Below are 23658 nucleotides of genomic sequence, written 5' to 3'. Positions count from 1 at the left end.
ATACAGTAAGCCTGAAGTGAAGTATAGGAATCTAAAACTGGACTCACAGGAGAGGTTCAAATCATAGAAAGTGAGAGTGTCAGTCCTCTTTTACTTAAGTCGTCATTGTGCGTTTTAAATTTAATTCCGATGCAATATCTTTGTTTCTTCGTCAATAAGAAGGTCCAAGGAATACAGTAAACCTGAAGTGAAGCATCGGAATCTAAAAATGGACTCAGAGGAGATGTTCAAATCATAGAAAGTGAGATTGTCGGTCCTCTTGTACTAAAGTCGCCATTGTGATTTTTGTATTAAATTCGGATGCAATTTCTGTGTTTCATCGTCAATTAGAAGGTCCAAGGGATACAGTAAACCTGAAGTGAAGCATCGGAATGTAAAACTGGACTCACAGGAGAGGTTCAAATCATAGAAAGTGAGAGTGTCAGTCCTTTTTTACCTAAGTCGGCATTGTGCCTTTTCAATTTATTTCCGATGCAATTTCTGTGTGTCATCGTCAATAAGAAGGTGCAAAGTATACAGTAAACCTGAAGTGAAACATCGGAATCTAAAACTGGACTCACAGGAGAGGTTCAAATCATAGAAAGTTAGAGTGTTAGTCCTCCTGTACTTAAGTCGGCATTGTGCCTTTTGAATTTAATTCCGATGCTATTTCTGTGTTTCATTGTCAATAAGAAGGTCCAAGGGATACAGTAAACCTGAAGTGAAGTATCGGAATCTAAAACTGGACTCACAGGAGAGGTTCAAATCATAGAAAGTGAGAGTGTCAGTCCTCTTTTACTTAAGTCGTCATTGTGCGTTTTAAATTTAATTCCGATGCAATATCTGTGTTTCTTCGTCAATAAGAAGGTCCAAGGGATACAGTAAACCTGAAGTGAAGCATCGGAATCTAAAACTGGACTCACAGGAGAGGTTCAAATCATAAAAATTTAGAATGTCAGTCCTCTTGTTCTTAAGTCGGCATTGTGCCTTGTGTATTAAATTTTGATGCAATTTCTGTGTTTCATCGTCAATAAGAAGGTGCAAGGTATACCGTAAACCTGAAGTGAAGCATCGGAATCTAAAACTAGACTCACAGGATAGGTTCAAATCATAGAAAGTGAGAGTGTCAGTCCTCTTGTACTTAAGTCGCCATTGTGCCTTTTGTATTAAATTCGGATGCAAACTCTATGTTTCATCGTCAATAAGAAGGTCCAAGGGATACAGTAAACCTGAAGTGAAGCATCGGAATCTAAAAATGGACTCACAGGAGATGTTAAAATCATAGAAAGTGAGAGTGTCAGTCCTCTTGTACTTAAGTCGCCATTGTGATTTTTGTATTAAATTCGGATGCAATTTCTGTGTTTCATCGTCAATTAGAAGGTCCAAGGGATACAGTAAACCTGAGGTGAAGCATCGGAATCTAAAACTGGACTCACAGGAGAGGTTCAACTCATAGAAAGTTAGAGTGTCAGTCCTCTTGTACTTAAGTCGGCATTGTACCTTTTGTATTAAATTCGGATGCAAACTCCGTGTTTCATCGTCAATTAGAATGTCCAAGGGATACAGTAAACCTGAAGTGAAGCATCGGAATCTAAAACTGGAATCACAGGAGAGGTTTAAATCATAGAAAGTGAGAGTGTCAGTCCTCTTGTACTTAAGACGGCATTGTGCCTTTTGAATTTAATTCCGATGCATTTTCTGAGTTTCATCGTCAATAAGTAGGTGCAAGGTGTACAGTAAACCTGAGGTGAAGCATTGGAATCTAAATCTGACCTCACAGGAGAGGTTCGAATCATAGAAAGTGAGAGTGTCAGTCCTCTTGTACTTAAGTCGGCATTGTGCTGTTTGTATTAAATTCGGATGCAATTTCTGTGTTTCGACGTCAATAAGAAGGTCCAAGGGATACAGTAAACCTGAAGTAAAGTTTCGGAATCTAAAACTGGACTCTCATGAGAGGTTCAAATCATAGAAAGTTAAAGTGTCAGTCCTCTTGAACTTAAGACGGCATTGTGACTTTTGTATTAAATTCGGATGCAATCTCTGTGTTTCATCGTCAATAAGAAGCTCCAAGGGATACAGTAAACCTGAAGTGAAGCATCTGAATCTAAAACTGGACTCTTAGGAGAGGTTCAAATCATAGAAAGTTAGAATGTCAGTCCTCTTGTACTTAAGTCGGCATTGTGCCTTTTGAATTTAATTCCGATGCTTTTTCTGTGTTTCATTGTCAATAAGAAGGTCCAAGGGATACAGTAAACCTGAAGTGAAGCATCGGAATCCAAAACTGGACTCACAGGAGAGGTTCAAATCATAGAAAGTTAGAATGTCAGTCCTCTTGTACTTAAGTCGGCATTGTGCCTTTTGCATTAAATTCGGATGCAATTTCTGTGTTTCATCGTCAATAAGAAGGTGCAAGGTATACAGCAAACCTGAAGTGAAGCATCGGAATCTAAAACAGGACTCACAGGAGAGGTTCAAATCATGGAAGGTGAGAGTGTCAGTCCTCTTGTACTTAAGTCGACATTGTGCCATTTGTATTAAATTCGAATGCAATTTCTGTGTTTCATCGTCAATAAGAAGGTCCAAGGGATACAGTAAACCTGAAGTGAAGTATCGGAATCTAAAACTGGACTCACAGGAGAGGTTCAAATCATAGAAAGTGAAAGTGTCCGTCCTCTTGTACTTAGATCGCCATTGTGCCTTTTGTATTAAATTCGGATGCAATTTCTGTGTTTCATCGTCAATAAGAAGATCCAAGGGATACAGTAAACCTGAAGTGAAGCATCGGAATCCAAAACTGGACTCACAGGTGAGGGTCAAATCATAGAAATTTAGAGTGTCAGTCCTCTTGTACTTAAGTCGGTATTGTGCCTTTTGTATTAAATTCGGATGCAAACTCTGTGTTTCATCGTCAATAAGAGGGTCCAAGAGATACCGTAAACCTGAAGTGAAGCATCGGAATCTAAAACTGGACTCACAGGAGAGGTTCAAATCATAGAAAGTTAGAGTGTCAGTCCTCTTGTACTTAAGTCGGTATTGTGCCTTTTGAATTTAAGTCCGATGCAATTTCTGTGTTTCATTGTCAATAAGAAGGTCCAAGGGATACAGTAGACCTGAAGTGAAGCATCGGAATCTAAAACTGGATTCGCAGGAGAGGTTCAAATCATAGAATGTTAGAGTGTCAGTCCTCTTTTACTTAAGACGGCATTGTGCCATTTGTATTTAATTCGGATGCGATTTCTGTGTTTTATCGTCAACAAGAAGGTCCAAGGGATACAGTAAACCTGAAGTGAAGCATCGGAATCTAAATCTGACCTCACAGGAGAGGTTCGAATCATAGAAAGTGAGAGTGTCAGTCCTCTTGTACTTAAGTGGGCATTGTGCCATTTGTATTTAATTCGGATGCAATTTCTGTGATTCATCGTCAATAAGAAGGTCCAAGAGATACAGTAAACCTGAGGTGAAGCATCGGAATCTAAAACTGGACTCACAGGAGAGGTTCAAATCATAGGAAGTGAGAGTGTCAGTCCTCTTGTACTTAAGTCACCATTGTGACTTTTGTATTAATTTCGGATGCAATTTCTGTGTTTCATCGTCAATAAGAAGGTCCAAGGAATACAGTAAACCTGAAGTGAAGCATCGGAATCTAAAACTGGTCTCACAAGAGAGGTTCAAATCATAAAAAGTTAGAGTGTCAGTCCTCTTGTACTTAAGTCGCCATTGTGCCTTTTGAATTTCATTTCGATGCTATTTCTGTGTTTCATTGTCAATAAGAAGGTCCAAGGGATACAGTAAACCTGAAGTGAAGCATCGGAATCTAAAACTGGACTCACAGGAGAGATTCAAATCATAGATAGTGAGAGTGTCAGTCCTCTTTTACTTAAGTCGGCATTGTGCGTTTTAAATTTAATTCCGATGCATTATCTGTGTTTCATCGTCAATAAGAAGGTCCAAGGGATACAGTAAACCTGAAGTGAAGCAGCGGAATCTAGAACTGGGCTCACAGGAGATGTTAAAATCATAGAAAGTGAGAGTGTCAGTCCTCTTCTACTTAAGCCGCCATTGTGATTTTTGTATTAAACTCGGATGCAATTTCTGTGTTTCATCGTCAATAAGAAGGTCCAAGGGATACAGTAAACCTGAAGTGAAGCATCGGAATCTAAAACTGGACTCACAGGAGAGGTGCAAATCATAGAAAGTTAGATTGTCAGTCCTCTTGTACTTAAGTCGGCATTGTACCTTTTGTATTAAATTCGGATGCAAACTCTGTGTTTCATCGTCAATTAGAAGGTCCAAGGAATACAGTAAACCTGAAGTGAAGCATCGGAATCTAAAACTGGACTCACAGGAGAGGTTCGAATCATAGAAAGTGAGAATGTCAGTCCTCTTGTACTTAAGTCGGCATTGCGCCATTTGTATTAAATTCGGATGCAATTTCTGTGTTTCATCGTCAATAAGAAGGTCCAAGGGATACAGTAAATCTGAGGTGAAGCATCGGAATCTAAAACTGGACTCAATGGAGGGGTTCAAATCATATAAAGTGAGAGTGTTAGTCCTCTTGTACTTAAGTCACCATTGTGACTTTTGTATTAATTTCGGATGCAATTTCTGTGTTTCATCGTCAATAAGAAGGTCCAAGGGATACAGTAAACCTGAAGTAAAGCATCGGAATCTAAAACTGGACTCACAGGAGAGGTTCAAATCATAGAAAGTGAGAGTGTCACTCCTCATGTACATAAGTCGCCATTGTGCCTTTTGTATTAAATTCGGATGCAATTTCTAAGTGTCATCGTCAATAAGAAGGTCCAAGGGATACAGTAAACCTGAAGTAAAGCATCGGAATCTAAAACTGGACTCACAGGAGAGGTTCAAATTATAGAAAGTTAGAGTGTCAGTCCTCTTGTACTTAAGTCGGCATTGTGCCTTTTGTATTAAATTCGGATGCAAACTCTGTGTTTCATCGTCAATAAGAAGGTCCAACTGATACAGTAAACCTGAAGTGAAGCATCGGAATCTAAAACTGGACTCACAGGAGAGGTTCAAATCATAGAAAGTTAGTGTGTCAGTCCTCTTGTACTTAAGTCGGCATTGTGCCTTTTGAATTTAATTCCGATGCTATTTCTGTGTTTCATTGTCAATAAGAAGGTCAAAGGGATACAGTAAACCTGAAGTGAAGCATGGGAATCTAAATCTGACCTCACAGGAGAGGTTCAAACCATAGAAAGTGAGAGTGTCAGTCCTCTTTTACTTAAGTCGGCATTGTGCGTTTTAAATTTAATTCCGATGCAATATCTGTGTTTCATCGTCAATAAGAAGGTCCATGGGATACAGTGAACCTGAAGTGAAGCATCGGAATCTAAAACTGGACTCACAGGAGAGATTCAAATCATAGAAGGTGAGAGTGTCAGTCCTCTTGTACTTAAGTCGGCATTGCGTCATTTGTATTAAATTCGGATGCAATTTCTGTGTTTCATCGTCAATAAGAAGGTCCAAGGGATACAGAAAACCTGAGGTGAAGCATCGGAATCTAAAACTGGACTCAGAGGAGGGGTTCAAATCATATAAAGTGAGAGTGTCTGTCCTCTTGTACTTAAGTCACCATTGTGACTTTTGTATTAATTTCGGATGCAATTTCTGTGTGTCATCGTCAATAAGAAGGTCCAAGGTATACAGTAAACCTGAAGTAAAGCATCGGAATGTAAAACTGGACTCACAGGAGTGGTTCAAATCATAGAAATTTAGAACGTCAGTCCTCTTGTACTTAAGTCGGCATTGTGCCTTTTGTATTAAATTTGGATGCAAACTCAGTGTTTCATCGTCAATAAGAAGGTCCAAGGGATACAGTAAACCTGAAGTGAAGCATCGGAATCTAAACTGGACTCACAGGAGAGGTTCAAATCATAGAAAGTTAGAGTGTCAGTCCTCTTGTACTTAAGTCGGCATTGTGCCTTTTGAGTTTAATTCCGATGCTATTTCTGTGTTTCATTGTCAATAAGAAGGTCCAAGGGATACAGTAAGCCTGAAGTGAAGTATCGGAATCTAAAACTGGACTCACAGGAGAGGTTCAAATCATAGAAAGTGAGAGTGTCAGTCCTCTTTTACTTAAGTCGTCATTGTGCGTTTTAAATTTAATTCCGATGCAATATCTGTGTTTCTTCGTCAATAAGAAGGTTCAAGGGATACAGTAAACCTGAAGTGAAGCATCGGAATCTAAAACTGGACTCACAGGAGAGGTTCAAATCATAAAAAATTAGAATGTCAGTCCTCTTGTACTTAAGTCGTCATTGTGCCTTGTGTATTAAATTCGGATGCAATTTCTGTGTTTCATCGTCAATAAGAAGGTGCAAGGTATACCGTAAACCTGAAGTGAAGCATCGGAATCTAAAACTAGACTCACAGGATAGGTTCAAACCATAGAAAGTGAGAGTGTCAGTCCTCTTGTACTTAAGTCGCCATTGTGCCTTTTGTATTAAATTCGGATGCAAACTCTGTGATTCATCGTCAATAAGAAGGTCCAAGGGATACAGTAAACCTGAAGTGAAGCATCGGAATCTAAAACCGGACTCACAGGAGAGGTTCAAATCATAAAAAATTAGAATGTCAGTCCTCTTGTACTTAAGTCGGCATTGTGCAATTTGTATTAAATTTGGATGCAATTTCTGTGTTTCGTCGTCAGTAAGAAGGTCCAAGGTATACAGTAAACCTGAAGTAAAGCATCGGGATCTAAAACTGGACTCTCATGAGAGGTTCAAATCATAGAAAGTTAAAGTGTCAGTCCTCTTGAACTTAAGACGGCATTGTGACTTTTGTATTAAATTCGGATGCAAACTCTGTGTTTCATCGTCAATAAGTAGGTCCAAGGGATACAGTAAACCTGAAGTGAAGCATCGGAATCTAAAACTGGACTCTTAGGAGAGGTTCAAATAATAGAAAGTTAGAATGTCAGTCCTCTTGTACTTAAGTCGGCATTGTGCCTATTGAATTTAATTCCGATGCTTTTTCTGTGTTTCATTGTCAATAAGAAGGTCCAAGGGATACAGTAAACCTGAAGTGAAGCATCGGAATCCAAAACTGGACTCACAGGAGAGGTTCAAATCATAGAAAGTTAGAATGTCAGTCCTCTTGTACTTAAGTCGGCATTGTGCCTTTTGCATTAAATTCGGATGCAATTTCTGTGTTTCATCGTCAATAAGAAGGTGCAAGGTATACAGCAAACCTGAAGTGAAGCATCGGAATCCAAAACTGGACTCACAGGAGAGGTTCAAATCATAGAAAGTGAGAGTGTCAGTCCTCTTGTACTTAAGTCGACATTGTGCCATTTGTATTAAATTCGAATGCAATTTCTGTGTTTCATCGTCAATAAGAAGGTCCAAGGGATACAGTAAACCTGAAGTGAAGTATCGGAATCTAAAACTGGACTCACAGGAGAGGTTCAAATCATAGAAAGTGAGAGTGTCCGTCCTCTTGTACTTAGATCGCCATTGTGCCTTTTGTATTAAATTCGGATGCAATTTCTGTGTTTCATCGTCAATAAGAAGGTCCAAGGGATACAGTAAACCTGAAGTGAAGCATCGGAATCCAAAAGTGGACTCACAGGTGAGGGTCAAATCATAGAAAGTTAGAGTGTCAGTCCTCTTGTACTTAAGTCGGTATTGTGCCTTTTGTATTAAATTCGGATGCAAACTCTGTGTTTCATCGTAAATAAGAGGGTCCAAGAGATACAGTAAACCTGAAGTGAAGCATCTGAATCTAAAACTGGACTCACAGGAGAGGTTCAAATCATAGAAAGTTAGAGTCTCAGTCCTCTTGTACTTAAGTCGGTATTGTGCCTTTTGAATTTAATTCCGATGCAATTTCTGTGTTTCATCGTCAATAAGAAGGTCCAAGGGATACAGTAATCCTGAAGTGAAGCATCGGAATCTAAAACTGGACTCACAGGAGAGGTGCAAATCATAGAAAGTTAGAGTGTCAGTCCTCTTGTACTTAAGTCGGCATTGTACCTTTTGCATTAAATTCGGATGCAAACTCTGTGTTTCATCGTCAATTAGAAGGTCCAAGGAATACAGTAAACCTGAAGTGAAATATCGGAATCTAAAACTGCAATCACAGGAGAGGTTCGAATCATAGAAAGTGAGAATGTCAGTCCTCTTGTACTTAAGTCGGCATTGCGCCATTTCTATTAAATTCGGATGCAATTTCTGTGTTTCATCGTCAATAAGAAGGTCCAAGGGATACAGCAAACCTGAGGTGAAGCATCGGAATCTAAAACTGGACTCAGAGGAGGGGTTCAAATCATATAAAGTGAGAGTGTTAGTCCTCTTGTACTTAAGTCACCATTGTGACTTTTGTATTAATTTCGGATGCAATTTCTGTGTTTCATCGTCAATAAGAAGGTCCAAGGGATACAGTAAACCTGAAGTAAAGCATCGGAATCTAAAACTGGACTCACAGGAGAGGTTCAAATCATAGAAAGTGAGAGTGTCACTCCTCATGTACTTAAGTCGCCATTGTGCCTTTTGTATTAAATTCGGATGCAATTTCAAAGTGTCATCGTCAATAAGAAGGTCCAAGGGATACAGTAAACCTGAAGTAAAGCATCGGAATCTAAAACTGGACTCACAGGAGAGGTTCAAACTATAGAAAGTTAGAGTGTCAGTCCTCTTGTACTTAAGTCGGCATTGTGATTTTTGTATTAAATTCGGATGCAATTTCTGTGTTTCATCGTCAATAAGAGGGTCCAAGAGATACAGTAAACCTGAAGTGAAGCATCTGAATCTAAAACTGGACTCACAGGAGAGGTTCAAATCATAGAAAGTTAGAGTCTCAGTCCTCTTGTACTTAAGTCGGTATTGTGCCTTTTGAATTTAATTCCGATGCAATTTCTGTGTTTCATCGTCAATAAGAAGGTCCAAGGGATACAGTAATCCTGAAGTGAAGCATCGGAATCTAAAACTGGACTCACAGGAGAGGTGCAAATCATAGAAAGTTAGAGTGTCAGTCCTCTTGTACTTAAGTCGGCATTGTACCTTTTGTATTAAATTCGGATGCAAACTCTGTGTTTCATCGTCAATTAGAAGGTCCAAGGAATACAGTAAACCTGAAGTGAATTATCGGAATCTAAAACTGGACTCACAGGAGAGGTTCAAATCATAGAAAGTGAGAGTGTCAGTCCTCTTTTACTTAAGTCGTCATTGTGATTTTTGTATTAAATTCGGATTCAATTTCTGTGTTTCATCGTCAATTAGAAGGTCCAAGGGATACAGTAAACCTGAAGTGAAGCATCGGAATGTAAAACTGGACTCACAGGAGAGGTTCAAATCGTAGAAAGTGAGAGTGTCAGTCCTTTTTTACCTAAGTCGGCATTGTGCCTTTTCAATTTATTTCCGATGCAATATCTGTGTTTCTTCGTCAATAAGAAGGTCCAAGGGATACAGTAAACCTGAAGTGAAGCATCGGAATCTAAAACTGGACTCACAGGAGAGGTTCAAATCATAAAAATTTAGAATGTCAGTCCTCTTGTACTTAAGTCGGCATTGTGCCTTGTGTATTAAATTTGGATGCAATTTCTGTGTTTCATCGTCAATAAGAAGGTGCAAGGTATACCGTAAACCTGAAGTGAAGCATCGGAATCTAAAACTAGACTCACAGGATAGGTTCAAATCATAGAAAGTGAGAGTGTCAGTCCTCTTGTACTTAAGTCGCCATTGTGCCTTTTGTATTAAATTCGGATGCAAACTCTGTGTTTCATCGTCAATAAGAAGGTCCAAGGGATACAGTAAACCTGAAGTGAAGCATCGGAATCTAAAACTGGACTCACAGGAGATGTTAAAATCATAGAAAGTGAGAGTGTCAGTCCTCTTGTACTTAAGTCGCCATTGTGAGTTTTCTATTAAATTCGGATGCAATTTCTGTGTTTCATCGTCAGTAAGAAGGTCCAAGGGATACAGTAAACCTGAGGTGAAGCATCGGAATCTAAAACTGGACTCACAGGAGAGGTCAACTCATTGAAAGTTAGAGTGTCAGTCCTCTTGTACTTAAGACGGCATTGTGCCTTTTGAATTTAATTCCGATGCATTTTCTGAGTTTCATCGTCAATAAGTAGGTGCAAGGTGTACAGTAAACCTGAGGTGAAGCACTGGAATCTAAATCTGACCTCACAGGAGAGGTTCGAATCATAGAAAGTGAGAGTGTCAGTCCTCTTGTACTTAAGTCGGCATTGTGCCATTTGTATTAAATTCGGATGCAATTTCTGTGTTTCGACGTCAATAAGAAGGTCCAAGGGATACAGTAAACCTGAAGTAAAGCATCGGAATCTAAAACTGGAGTCACAGAAGAGGTTCAAATCATAGAAAGTGAGAGTGTCAGTCCTCTTGTACTTAAGTCACCATTGTGACTTTTGTATTAATTTCGGATGCAATTTCTGTGTTTCATCGTCAATAAGAAGGTCCAAGGGATTCAGTAAACCTGAAGTGAAGCATCGGAATCTAAAACTGGACTCACAGGAGAGGTTCAAATCATAGAAAGTTAGAGTGTCAGTCCTCTTGTACTTAAGTCGGCATTGTGCCTTTTGTATTAAATTCGGATGCAATTTCTGTGTTTCATCGTCAATAAGAAGCTCCAACAGATACAGTAAACCTGAGGTGAAGCATCGGAATCTAAAACTGGACTCACAGGAGAGGTTCATATCATAGAAAGTGAGAGTGTCAGTCCTCTTGTACTTAAGTCGGAATTGTGCCTTTTGAATTTAATTCCGATGGAATTTCTGTGTTTCATCGTCAATAAGAAGGTGCAAGGTATACAGCAAACCTGAAGTGAAGCATCGGAATCTAAAACAGGACTCACAGGAGAAGTTCAAATCATAGAAGGTGAGAGTGTCAGTCCTCTTGTACTTAAGTCGACATTGTGCCATTTGTATTAAATTCGAATGCAATTTCTGTGTTTCATCGTCAATAAGAAGGTCCAAGGGATACAGTAAACCTGAAGTGAAGTATCGGAATCTAAAACTGGACTCACAGGAGAGGTTCAAATCATAGAAAGTGAGAGTGTCCGTCCTCTTGTACTTAGATCGCCATTGTGCCTTTTGTATTAAATTCGGATGCAATTTCTGTGTTTCATCGTCAATAAGAAGGTCCAAGGGATACAGTAAACCTGAAGTGAAGCATCGGAATCCAAAACTGGACTCACAGGTGAGGGTCAAATCATAGATATTTAGAGTGTCAGTCCTCTTGTACTTAAGTCGGTATTGTGCCTTTTGTATTAAATTCGGATGCAAACTCTGTGTTTCATCGTCAATAAGAGGGTCCAAGAGATACAGTAAACCTGAAGTGAAGCATCGGAATCCAAAACTGGAATCACAGGAGAGGTTCAAATCATAGAAAGTGAGAGTGTCAGTCCTCTTGTACTTAAGTCGGCATTGTGCCTTTTGAATTTAATTCCGATGCATTTTCTGAGTTTCATCGTCAATAAGTAGGTGCAAGGTGTACAGTAAACCTGAGGTGAAGCACTGGAATCTAAATCTGACCTCACAGGAGAGGTTCGAATCATAGAAAGTGAGAGTGTCAGTCCTCTTGTACTTAAGTCGGCATTGTGCCATTTGTATTAAATTCGGATGCAATTTCTGTGTTTCGACGTCAATAAGAAGGTCCAAGGGATACAGTAAACCTGAAGTAAAGCATCGGAATCTAAAACTGGAGTCACAGAAGAGGTTCAAATCATAGAAAGTGAGAGTGTCAGTCCTCTTGTACTTAAGTCACCATTGTGACTTTTGTATTAATTTCGGATGCAATTTCTGTGTTTCATCGTCAATAAGAAGGTCCAAGGGATTCAGTAAACCTGAAGTGAAGCATCGGAATCTAAAACTGGACTCACAGGAGAGGTTCAAATCATAGAAAGTTAGAGTGTCAGTCCTCTTGTAATTAAGTCGGCATTGTGAATTTTGTATTAAATTCGGATGCAATTTCTGTGTTTCATCGTCAATAAGAAGCTCCAACAGATACAGTAAACCTGAGGTGAAGCATCGGAATCTAAAACTGGACTCACAGGAGAGGTTCAAATCATAGAAAGTGAGAGTGTCAGTCCTCTTGTACTTAAGTCGGAATTGTGCCTTTTGAATTTAATTCCGATGGAATTTCTGTGTTTCATCGTCAATAAGAAGGTGCAAGGTATACAGCAAACCTGAAGTGAAGCATCGGAATCTAAAACAGGACTCACAGGAGAAGTTCAAATCATAGAAGGTGAGAGTGTCAGTCCTCTTGTACTTAAGTCGACATTGTGCCATTTGTATTAAATTCGAATGCAATTTCTGTGTTTCATCGTCAATAAGAAGGTCCAAGGGATACAGTAAACCTGAAGTGAAGTATCGGAATCCAAAACTGGACTCACAGGAGAGGTTCAAATCATAGAAAGTGAGAGTGTCCGTCCTCTTGTACTTAGATCGCCATTGTGCCTTTTGTATTAAATTCGGATGCAATTTCTGTGTTTCATCGTCAATAAGAAGGTCCAAGGGATACAGTAAATCTGAAGTGAAGCATCGGAATCCAAAACTGGACTCACAGGTGAGGGTCAAATCATAGATATTTAGAGTGTCAGTCCTCTTGTACTTAAGTCGGTATTGTGCCTTTTGTATTAAATTCGGATGCAAACTCTGTGTTTCATCGTCAATAAGAGGGTCCAAGAGATACAGTAAACCTGAAGTGAAGCATCGGAATCTAAAACTGGACTCACAGGAGAGGTTCAAATCATAGAAAGTTAGAGTGTCAGTCCTCTTGTACTTAAGTCGGTATTGTGCCTTTTGAATTTAATTCCGATGCAATTTCTGTGTTTCATCGTCAATAAGAAGGTCCAAGGGATACAGTAAACCGGAAGTGAAGCATCGGAATCTGAAACTGGACTCACAGGAGAGGTTCAAATCATAGAAAGTGAGAGTGTCAGTCCTCTTGTACTTAAGTCGCAATTGTGCCTTTTGTATTAAATTCGGATGCATTTTCTGTGTTTCATCGTCAATAAGAAGGTCCAAGGGATACACTAAACTTGAAGTGAAGCATCGGAATCCAAAACTGGACTCACAGGAGAGGTTCAAATCATAGAAAGTTAGAGTGTCAGTCCTCTTGTACTTAAGTCGGCATTGTACCTTTTGCATTAAATTCGGATGCAATTTCTGTGTTTCATCGTCAATAAGAAGGTGCAAGGTATACAGCAAACCTGAAGTGAAGCATCGGAATCTAAAACTGGACTCACTGGAGAGGTTCAAATCATAGAAAGTGAGAGTGTCAGTCCTCTTGTACTTAAGTCGACATTGTGCCATTTGTATTAAATTCGAATGCAATTTCTGTGTTTCATCGTCAATAAGAAGGTCCAAGGGATACAGTAAACCTGAAGTGAAGTATCGGAATCTAAAACTGGACTCACAGGAGAGGTTCAAATCATAGAAAGTGAGAGTGTCCGTCCTCTTGTACTTAGATCACCATTGTGCCTTTTGTATTAAATTCGGATGCAATTTCTGTGTTTCATCGTCAATAAGAAGGTCCAAGGGATACAGTAGACCTGAAGTGAAGCATCGGACTCTAAAACTGGATTCGCAGGAGAGGTTCAAATCATAGAATGTTAGAGTGTCAGTCCTCTTTTACTTAAGACGGCATAGTGCCATTTGTTTTAAATTCGGATGCGATTTCTGTGTTTTATCGTCAACAAGAAGGTCCAAGGGATACAGTAAACCTGAAGTGAAGCATCGGAATCTAAATCTGACCTCACAGGAGAGGTTCGAATCATAGAAAGTGAGAGTGTCAGTCCTCTTGTACTTAAGTGGGCATTGTGCCATTTGTATTAAATTCGGATGCAATTTCTGTGTTTCATCGTCAATAAGAAGGTCCAAGAGATACAGTAAACCTGAGGTGAAGCATCGGAATCTAAAACTGGACTCACAGGAGAGGTTCAAATCATAGGAAGTGAGAGTGTCAGTCCTCTTGTACTTAAGTCACCATTGTGACTTTTGTATTAATTTCGGATGCAATTTCTGTGTTTCATCGTCAATAAGAAGGTCCAAGGAATACAGTAAACCTGAAGTGAAGCATCGGAATCCAAAACTGGTCTCACAGGAGAGGTTCAAATCATAAAAAGTTTGAGTGTCAGTCCTCTTGTACTTAAGTCGGCATTGTGCCTTTTGAATTTCATTTCGATGCTATTTCTGTGTTTCATTGTCAATAAGAAGGTCCAAGGGATACAGTAAACCTGAACTGAAGCATCGGAATCTAAAACTGGACTCACAGGAGGGATTCAAATCATAGATAGTGAGAGTGTCAGTCCTCTTTTACTTAAGTCGGCATTGTGCGTTTTAAATTTAATTCCGATGCCTTATCTGTGTTTCATCGTCAATAAGAAGGTCCAAGGGATACAGTAAACCTGAAGTGAAGCAGCGGAATCTAGAACTGGGCTCACAGGAGATGTTAAAATCATAGAAAGTGAGAGTGTCAGTCCTCTTCTACTCAAGCCGCCATTGTGATTTTTGTATTAAACTCGGATGCAATTTCTGTGTTTCATCGTCAATAAGAAGGTCCAAGGGATACAGTAAACCTGAAGTGAAGCATCGGAATCTAAAACTGGACTCACAGGAGAGGTGCAAATCATAGAAATTTAGAGTGTCAGTCCTCTTGTACTGAAGTCGGCATTGTACCTTTTGTATTAAATTCGGATGCAAACTCTGTGTTTCATCGTCAATTAGAAGGTCCAAGGAATACAGTAAACCTGAAGTGAAGCATCGGAATCTAAAGCTGGACTCACAGGAGAGGTTCGAATCATAGAATGTGAGAATGTCAGTCCTCTTGTACTTAAGTCGGCATTGCGCCATTTGTATTAAATTCGGATGCAATTTCTGTGTTTCATCGTCAATAAGAAGGTCCAAGGGATACAGTAAATCTGAGGTAAAGCATCGGAATCTAAAACTGGACTCAGTGGAGGGGTTCAAATCATATAAAGTGAGAGTGTTAGTCCTCTTGTACGTAAGTCACCATTGTGACTTTTGTATTAATTTCGGATGCAATTTCTGTGTTTCATCGTCAATAAGAAGGTCCAAGGGATACAGTAAACCTGAAGTAAAGCATCGGAATCTAAAACTGGACTCACAGGAGAGGTTCAAATTATAGAAAGTTAGAGTGTCAGTCCTCTTGTACTTAAGTCGGCATTGTGCCTTTTGTATTAAATTCGGATGCAAACTCTGTGTTTCATCGTCAATAAGAAGGTCCAACTAATACAGTAAACCTGAAGTGAAGCATCGGAATCTAAATCTCGACTCACAGGAGAGGTTCAAATCATTGAAAGTTAGAGTGTCAGTCCTCTTGTACTTAAGTCGGCATTATGCCTTTTGAATTTAATTCCGATGCTATTTCTGTGTTTCATTGTCAATAAGAAGGTCCAAGGGATACAGTAAACCTGAAGTGAAGCATCGGAATCTAAATCTGACCTCACAGGAGAGGTTCAAACCATAGAAAGTGAGAGTGTCAGTCCTCTTTTACTTAAGTCGGCATTGTGCGTTTTAAATTTAATTCCGATGCAATATCTGTGTTTCATCGTCAATAAGAATGTCCATGGGATACAGTGAACCTGAAGTGAAGCATCAGAATCTAAAACTGGACTCACAGGAGAGATTCAAATCATAGATAGTGAGAGTGTCAGTCCTCTTTTACTTAAGTCGGCATAGTGCGTTTTAAATTTAATTCCGATGCATTATCTGTGTTTCATCGTCAATAAGAAGGTCCAAGGGATACAGTAAACCTGAAGTGAAGCATCGGAATCTACAACTGGACTCACAGAAGATGTTCAAATCATAGAAAGTGAGAGTGTCAGTCCTCTTGTACTTAAGCCGCCATTGTGATTTTTGTATTAAATTCGGATGCAATTTCTGTGTTTCATCGTCAATAAGAAGGTCCAAGGGATACAGTAAACCTGAAGTGAAGCATCGGAATCTAAAACTGGACTCACAGGAGAGGTGCAAATCATAGAAAGTTAGAGTGTCAGTCCTCTTGTAATTAAGTCGGCATTGTACCTTTTGTATTAAATTCGGATGCAAACTCTGTGTTTCATCGTCAATTAGAAGGTCCAAGGAATACAGTAAAGCTGAAGTGAAGCATCAGAATCTAAAACTGGATTTAGAGGAGAGGTTCGAATCATAGAAAGTGAGAGTGTCAGTCCTCTTGTACTTAAGTCGGCATTGCGTCATTTGTATTAAATTCGGATTCAATTTCTGTGTTTCATCGTCAATAAGAAGGTCCAAGGGATACATAAAACCTGAGGTGAAGCATCGGAATCTAAAACTGGACTCAGAGGAAGGGTTCAAATCATATAAAGTGAGAGTGTCAGTCCTCTTGTACTTAAGTCACCATTGTGACTTTTGTATTAATTTCGGATGCAATTTCTTTGTGTCATCGTGAATAAGAAGGTCCAAGGTATACAGTAAACCTGAAGTAAAGCATCGGAATGTAAAACTGGACTCACAGGAGAGGTTCAAATCATAGAAAGTTAGTAAGTTAGTCCTCTTGTACTTAAGTCGGCATTGTGCCTTTTGTATTAAATTTGGATGCAAACTCTGTGTTTCATCGTCAATAAGAAGGTCCAAGGGATACAGTAAACCTGTAGTGAAGCATCGGAATCTAAAACTGGACTCACAATAGAGGTTCAAATCATAGAAAGTTAGAGTGTCAGTCCTCTTGTACTTAAGTCGGCATTGTGCCTTTTCAATTTAATTCCGATGCTATTTCTGTGTTTCATTGTCAATAAGAAGGTCCAAGGGATACAGTAAGCCTGAAGTGAAGTATCGGAATCTAAAACTGGACTCACAGGAGAGGTTCAAATCATAGAAAGTGAGAGTGTCAGTCCTCTTTTACTTAAGTCGTCATTGTGCGTTTTAAATTTAATTCCGATGCAATATCTGTGTTTCTTCGTCAATAAGAAGGTCCAAGGGATACAGTAAACCTGAAGTGAAGCATCGGAATCTAAAACTGGACTCACAGGAGATGTTCAAATCATAGAAAGTGAGATTGTCGGTCCTCTTGTACTAAAGTCGCCATTGTGATTTTTGTATTAATTTCGGATGCAATTTCTGTGTTTCATCGTCAATTAGAAGGTTTAAGGGATACAGTAAACCTGAAGTGAAGCATCGGAATGTAAAACTGGACTCACAGTAGAGGTTCAAATCATAGTAAGTGAGAGTGTCAGTCCTTTTTTACCTAAGTCGGCATTGTGCATTTTCAATTTAATTCCGATGCAATTTCTGTGTGTCATCGTCAATAAGAAGGTGCAAAGTATACAGTAAACCTGAAGTGAAACATCGGAATCTAAAACTGGACTCACAGGAGAGGTTCAAATCATAGAAAGTTAGAGTGTTAGCCCTCCTGGACTTAAGTCGGCATTGTGCCTTTTGAATTTAATTCCGATGCTATTTCTGTGTTTCATTGTCAATAAGAAGGTCCAAGGGATACAGTAAACCTGAAGTGAAGTATCGGAATCTAAAACTGGACTCACAGGAGAGGTTCAAATCATAGAAAGTGAGAGTGTCAGTCCTCTTTTACTTAAGTCGTCATTGTGCGCTTTAAATTTAATTCCGATGCAATATCTGTGTTTCTTCGTCACTAAGAAGGTCCAAGGGATACAGTAAACCTGAAGTGAAGCATCGGAATCTAAAACTGGACTCACAGGAGAGGTTCTAATCATAAAAATTTAGAATGTCAGTCCTCTTGTACTTAAGTCGGCATTGTGCCTTGTGTATTAAATTCGGATGCAATTTCTGTGTTTCATCGTCAATAAGAACTTGCAAGGTATACCGTAAACCTGAAGTGAAGCATCGGAATCTAAAACTAGACTCTCAGGATAGGTTCAAATCATAGAAAGTGAGAGTGTCAGTCCTCTTGTACTTATGTCGCCATTGTGCCTTTTGTATTAAATTCGGATGCAAACTCTGTGTTTCATCGTCAGTAAGAAGGTCCAAGGGATACAGTAAAAATGAAGTGAAGCATCGGAATCTAAAACTGGACTCACAGGAGATGTTAAAATCATAGAAAGTGAGAGTGTCAGTCCTCTTGTACTTAAGTCGCCATTGTGATTTTTGTATTAAATTCGGATGCAATTTCTGTGTTTCATCGTCAATAAGAAGGTCCAAGGGATACAGTAAACCTGAGGTGAAGCATCGGAATCTAAAACTGGACTCACAGGAGAGGTTCAACTCATAGAAAGTTAGAGTGTCAGTCCTCTTGTACTTAAGTCGGCATTGTACCTTTTGTATTAAATTCGGATGCAAACTCCGTGTTTCATCGTCAATTAGAAGGTCCAAGGGATACAGTAAACCTGAAGTGAAGCATCGGAATCTAAAACTGGAATCACAGGAGAGGTTCAAATCATAGAAAGTGAGAGTGTCAGTACTCTTGTACTTAAGACGGCATTGTGCCTTTTGAATTTATTCCGATGCATTTTCTGAGTTTTATCGTCAATAAGTAGGTGCAAGGTGTACAGTAAACCTGAGGTGAAGCATTGGAATCTAAATCTGACCTCACAGGAGAGGTTCGCATCATAGAAAGTGAGAGTGTCAGTCATCTTGTACTTAAGTCGGCATTGTGCCATTTGTATTAAATTCGGATGCAATTTCTGTGTTTCGTCGTCAATAAGAAGGTCCAAGGTATACAGTAAACCTGAAGTAAAGCATCGGAATCTAAAACTGGACTCTCATGAGAGGTTCAAATCATAGAAAGTTAAAGTGTCAGTCCTCTTGAACTTAAGACGGCATTGTGACTTTTGTATTAAATTCGGATGCAAACTCTGTGTTTCATCGTCAATAAGCAGGTCCAAGGGATACAGTAAACCTGAAGTGAAGCATCGGAATCTAAAACTGGACTCTTAGGAGAGGTTCAAATAATAGAAAGTTAGAATGTCAGTCCTCTTGTACTTAAGTCGGCATTGTGCCTATTGAATTTAATTCCGATGCTTTTTCTGAGTTTCATTGTCAAGAAGAATGTCCAAGGGATACAGTAAACCTGAAGTGAAGCATCGGAATCCAAAACTGGACTCACAGGAGAGGTTCAAATCATAGAAAGTGAGAGTGTCAGTCCTCTTGTACTTAAGTCGACATTGTGCCATTTGTATTAAATTCGAATGCAATTTCTGTGTTTCATCGTCAATAAGAAGGTCCAAGGGATACAGTAAACCTGAAGTGAAGCATCGGAATCCAAAACTGGACTCACAGGTGAGGGTCAAATCATAGAAAGTTAGAGTGTCAGTCCTCTTGTACTTAAGTCGGTATTGTGCCTTTTGTATTAAATTCGGATGCAAACTCTGTGTTTCATCGTCAATAAGAGTGTCCAAGAGATACAGTAAACCTGAAGTGAAACATGGGAATCTAAAACTGGACTCACAGGAGAGGTTCAAATCATAGAAAGTTAGAGTCTCAGTCCTCTTGTACTTAAGTCGGTATTGTGCCTTTTGAATTTAATTCCGATGCAATTTCTGTGTTTCATCGTCAATAAGAAGGTCCAAGGGATACAGTAAACCGGAAGTGAAGCATCGGAATCTAAAACTGGACTCACAGGAGAGGTTCAAATCATAGAAAGTGAGAGTGTCAGTCCTCTTGTACTTAAGTCGCAATTGTGCCTTTTGTATTAAATTCGGATGTAATTTCTGTGTTTCATCGTCAATAAGAAGGTCCAAGGGATACAGTAAACTTGAAGTGAAGCATCGGAATCCAAAACTGGACTCACAGGAGAGGTTCAAATCATAGAATGTTAGAGTGTCAGTCCTCTTGTACTTAAGTCGGCATTGTACCTTTTGCATTAAATTCGGATGCAATTTCTGTGTTTCATCGTCAATAAGAAGGTGCAAGGTATACAGCAAACCTGAAGTGAAGCATCGGAATCTAAAACTAGACTCACAGGAGAGGTTCAAATCATAGAAAGTGAGAGTGTCAGTCCTCTTGTACTTAAGTCGACATTGTGCCATTTGTATTAAATTCGAATGCAATTTCTGTGTTTCATCGTCAATAAGAAGGTCCAAGGGATACAGTAAACCTGAAGTGAAGTATCGGAATCTAAAACTGGACTTACAGGAGAGGTTCAAATCATAGAAATTGAGAGTGTCCGTCCTCTTGTACTTAGATCGCTTTTGTGCCTTTTGTATTAAATTCGGATGCAATTTCTGTGTTTCATCGTCAATAGGAAGGTCCAAGGGATACAGTAAACCTGAAGTGAAGCATCGGAATCCAAAACTGGACTCACAGGTGAGGGTCAATCATAGAAAGTTAGAGTGTCAGTCCTCCAGTACTTAAGTCGGTATTGTGCCTTTTGTATTAAATTCGGATGCAAACTCTGTGTTTCATCGTCAATAAGAGGGTCCAAGAGATACAGTAAACCTGAAGTGAAGCATCGGAATCTAAAACTGGACTCACTGGAGAGGTTCAAATCATAGAAAGTTAGAGTGTATATCCTCTTGTACTTGAGTCGGTATTGTGCCTTTTGAATTTAATTCCGATGCAATTTCTGTGTTTCATCGTCAATAAGAAGGTCCAAGGGATACAATAAACCGGAAGTGAAGCATCGGAATCTAAAACTGGACTCACAGGAGAGGTTCAAATCATAGAAAGTGAGAGTGTCAGTCCTCTTGTACTTAAGTCGGCATTGTGCCTTTTGTATTAAATTCGGATGCAATTTCTGTGATTCATCGTCAATAAAAGGTCAAAGGGATACAGTAAACCTGAAGTGAAGCACCGGAATCTAAAACTGGACTCACAGGAGAGGTTCAAATCATAGAAAGTTAGAGTGTCAGTCCTCTTGTACTTAAGTCGGCATTGTACCTTTTGTATTCAATTCGGATGCAAACTCTGTGCTTCATCGCCAATTAGAAGGTCCAAGGTATACAGTAAACCTGAAGTGAAGCATCGGAATGTAAAACTGGACTCACAGGAGAGGTTCAAATCATAGAAAGTGAGAGTGTCAGTCCTCTTGTACTTAAGTAGGCATTGTGCCTTTTGAATTTAATTCCGATGCAATTTCTGTGTTTCATCGTCAATAAGAAGCTGCAAGGTATACAGTAAACCTGAAGTGAAGCTTCGGAGTCTAAAACTCTACTCACAGGAGAGGTTAAAATCATAGAAAGTTAGAGTGTCAGTCCTCTTGTACTTAAGTTGGCATTGTGCCTTTTGAATTTAATTCCGATGCTATTTCTGTGTTTCATTGTCAATAAGAAGGTCCAAGGGATAGAGTAAACCTGAAGTGAAGCATCGGAATCTAAAACTGGATTCGCAGGAGAGGTTCAAATCATAGAATGTTAGAGTGTCAGTCCTCTTTTACTTAAGACGGCATTGTGCCATTTGTATTAAATTCGGATGCGATTTGTGTGTTTTATCGTCAACAAGAAGGTCCAAGGGATACAGTAAACCTGAAGTGAAGCATCGGAATCAAAATCTGATCTCACAGGAGAGGTTCGAATCATAGAAAGTGAGAGTGTCTGTCCTCTTGTACTTAAGTGGGCATTGTGCCATTTGTATTAAATTCGGATGCAATTTCTGTGTTTCATCGTCAATAAGAAGGTCCAAGTAATACAGTAAACCTGAGGTGAAGCATCGGAATCTAAAACTGGACTCACAGGAGAGGTTCAAATCATAGAAAGTGAGAGTGTCAGTCCTCTTGTACTTAAGTCACCATTGTGACATTTGTATTAATTTCGGATGCAATTTCTGGCCGGCCGCGGTGGTCTCGCGGTTAAGGCGCTCAGTCCGGAACCGCGCGACTGCTACGGTCGCAGGTTCGAATCCTGCCTCGGGCATGGATGTGTGTGATGTCCTTAGGTTAGTTAGGTTTAAGTAGTTCTAAGTTCTAGGGGACTGATGACCACAGATGTTAAGTCCCATAGTGCTCAGAGCCATTTGAACCACTTTTTGCAATTTCTGTGTTTCATCGTCAATAAAAGGGTCCAAGGGATACAGTAAACCTGAAGTGAAGCATCGGAATCTAAAACTGGACTCACAGGAGAGGTTCAAATCATAAAAAGTTAGAGTGTCAGTCCTCTTGTACTTAAGTCGGAATTGTGCATTTTGAATTTCATTCCGATGCTATTTCTGTGTTTCATTGTCAATAAGAAGGTCCAAGGGATACAGTAAACCAGAAGTGAAGCATCAGAATCTAAAACTGGACTCACAGGAGAGATTCAAATCATAGATAGTGAGAGTGTCAGTCCTCTTTTACTTAAGTCGGCATTGTGCGTTTTAAATTAAATTCCGATGCATTATCTGTGTTTCATCGTCAATAAGAAGGTCTAAGGGATACAGTAAACCTGAAGTGAAGCATCGGAATCTAGAACTGGACTCACAGGAGATGTTCAAATCATAGAAAGTGAGAGTGTCAGTCCTCTTGTACTTACGCCGCCATTGTGATTTTTGTATTAATTTCGGATGCAATTTCTGTGTTTCATCGTCAATAAGAAGGTCCAAGGGATACAGTAAACATGAAGTAAAGCATCGCAATCTGAAACTGGACTCTCAGGAGAGGTTCAAATCATAGAAAGTTATAGTGTCAGTTCTCTTGTACTTAAGTCGGCATTGTGCCTGTTGTATTAAATTCGGATGCAAACTCTGTGTTTCATCGTCAATAAGAAGGTCCAAGGGATACAGTAAACCTGAGGTGAAGCATCGGAATCTAAAACTGGACTCACAGGAGAGGTTCAAATCATAAAAAGTTAGAGTGTCAGTCCTCTTGTACTTAAGTCGGCATTGTGCCTTTTGAATTTAATTCCGATGCTTTTTCTGTGTTTCATTGTCAATAAGAAGGTCCAAGGGATTCAGTAAACCTGAAGTGAAGCATCGGAATCTAAAACTGGACTCACAGGAGAGATTCAAATCTTAGAAAGTGAGAGTGTCAGTCCTCTTTTACTTAAGTCGGCATTGTGCGTTTTAAATTTAATTCCGATGCTATATCTGTGTTTCATCGTCAATAAGAAGGTCCAAGAGATACAGTAAACCTGAGGTGAAGCATCGGAATCTAAAACTGGACTCACAGGAGAGGTTCAAATCATAGAAAGTGAGAGTGTCAGTCCTCTTGTACTTAAGTCACCATTGTGACTTTTGTATTAATTTCGGATGCAATTTCTGGCCGGCCGCGGTTGTCTCGCGGTTAAGGCGCTCAGTCCGGAACCGCGCGACTGCTACGGTCGCAGGTTCGAATCCTGCCTCGGGCATGGAAGTGTGTGATGTCCTTAGGTTAGTTAGGTTTAAGTAGTTCTAAGTTCTAGGGGACTGATGACCACAGATGTTAAGTCCCATAGTGCTCAGAGCCATTTGAACCATTTTTTGCAATTTCTGTGTTTCATCGTCAATAAAAGGGTCCAAGGGATACAGTAAACCTGAAGTGAAGCATCGGAATCTAAAACTGGACTCACAGGAGAGGTTCAAATCATAAAAAGTTAGAGTGTCAGTCCTCTTGTACTTAAGTCGGAATTGTACAGTTTGAATTTCATTCCGATGCTATTTCTGTGTTTCATTGTCAATAAGAAGGTCCAAGGGATACAGTAAACCTGAAATGAAGCATCAGAATCTAAAACTGGACTCACAGGAGAGATTCAAATCATAGATAGTGAGAGTGTCAGTCTTCTTTTACTTAAGTCGGCATTGTGCGTTTTAAATTAAATTCCGACGCATTATCTGTGTTTCATCGTCAATAA

Source organism: Schistocerca serialis, unplaced genomic scaffold, assembly GCF_023864345.2.
Source record: "Schistocerca serialis cubense isolate TAMUIC-IGC-003099 unplaced genomic scaffold, iqSchSeri2.2 HiC_scaffold_1417, whole genome shotgun sequence".
Taxonomy (NCBI): Eukaryota; Metazoa; Arthropoda; class Insecta; order Orthoptera; family Acrididae; genus Schistocerca; species Schistocerca serialis.
The sequence above is the reverse complement of the archived record's forward strand: the minus strand, read 5'-3'. Positions refer to the sequence as shown.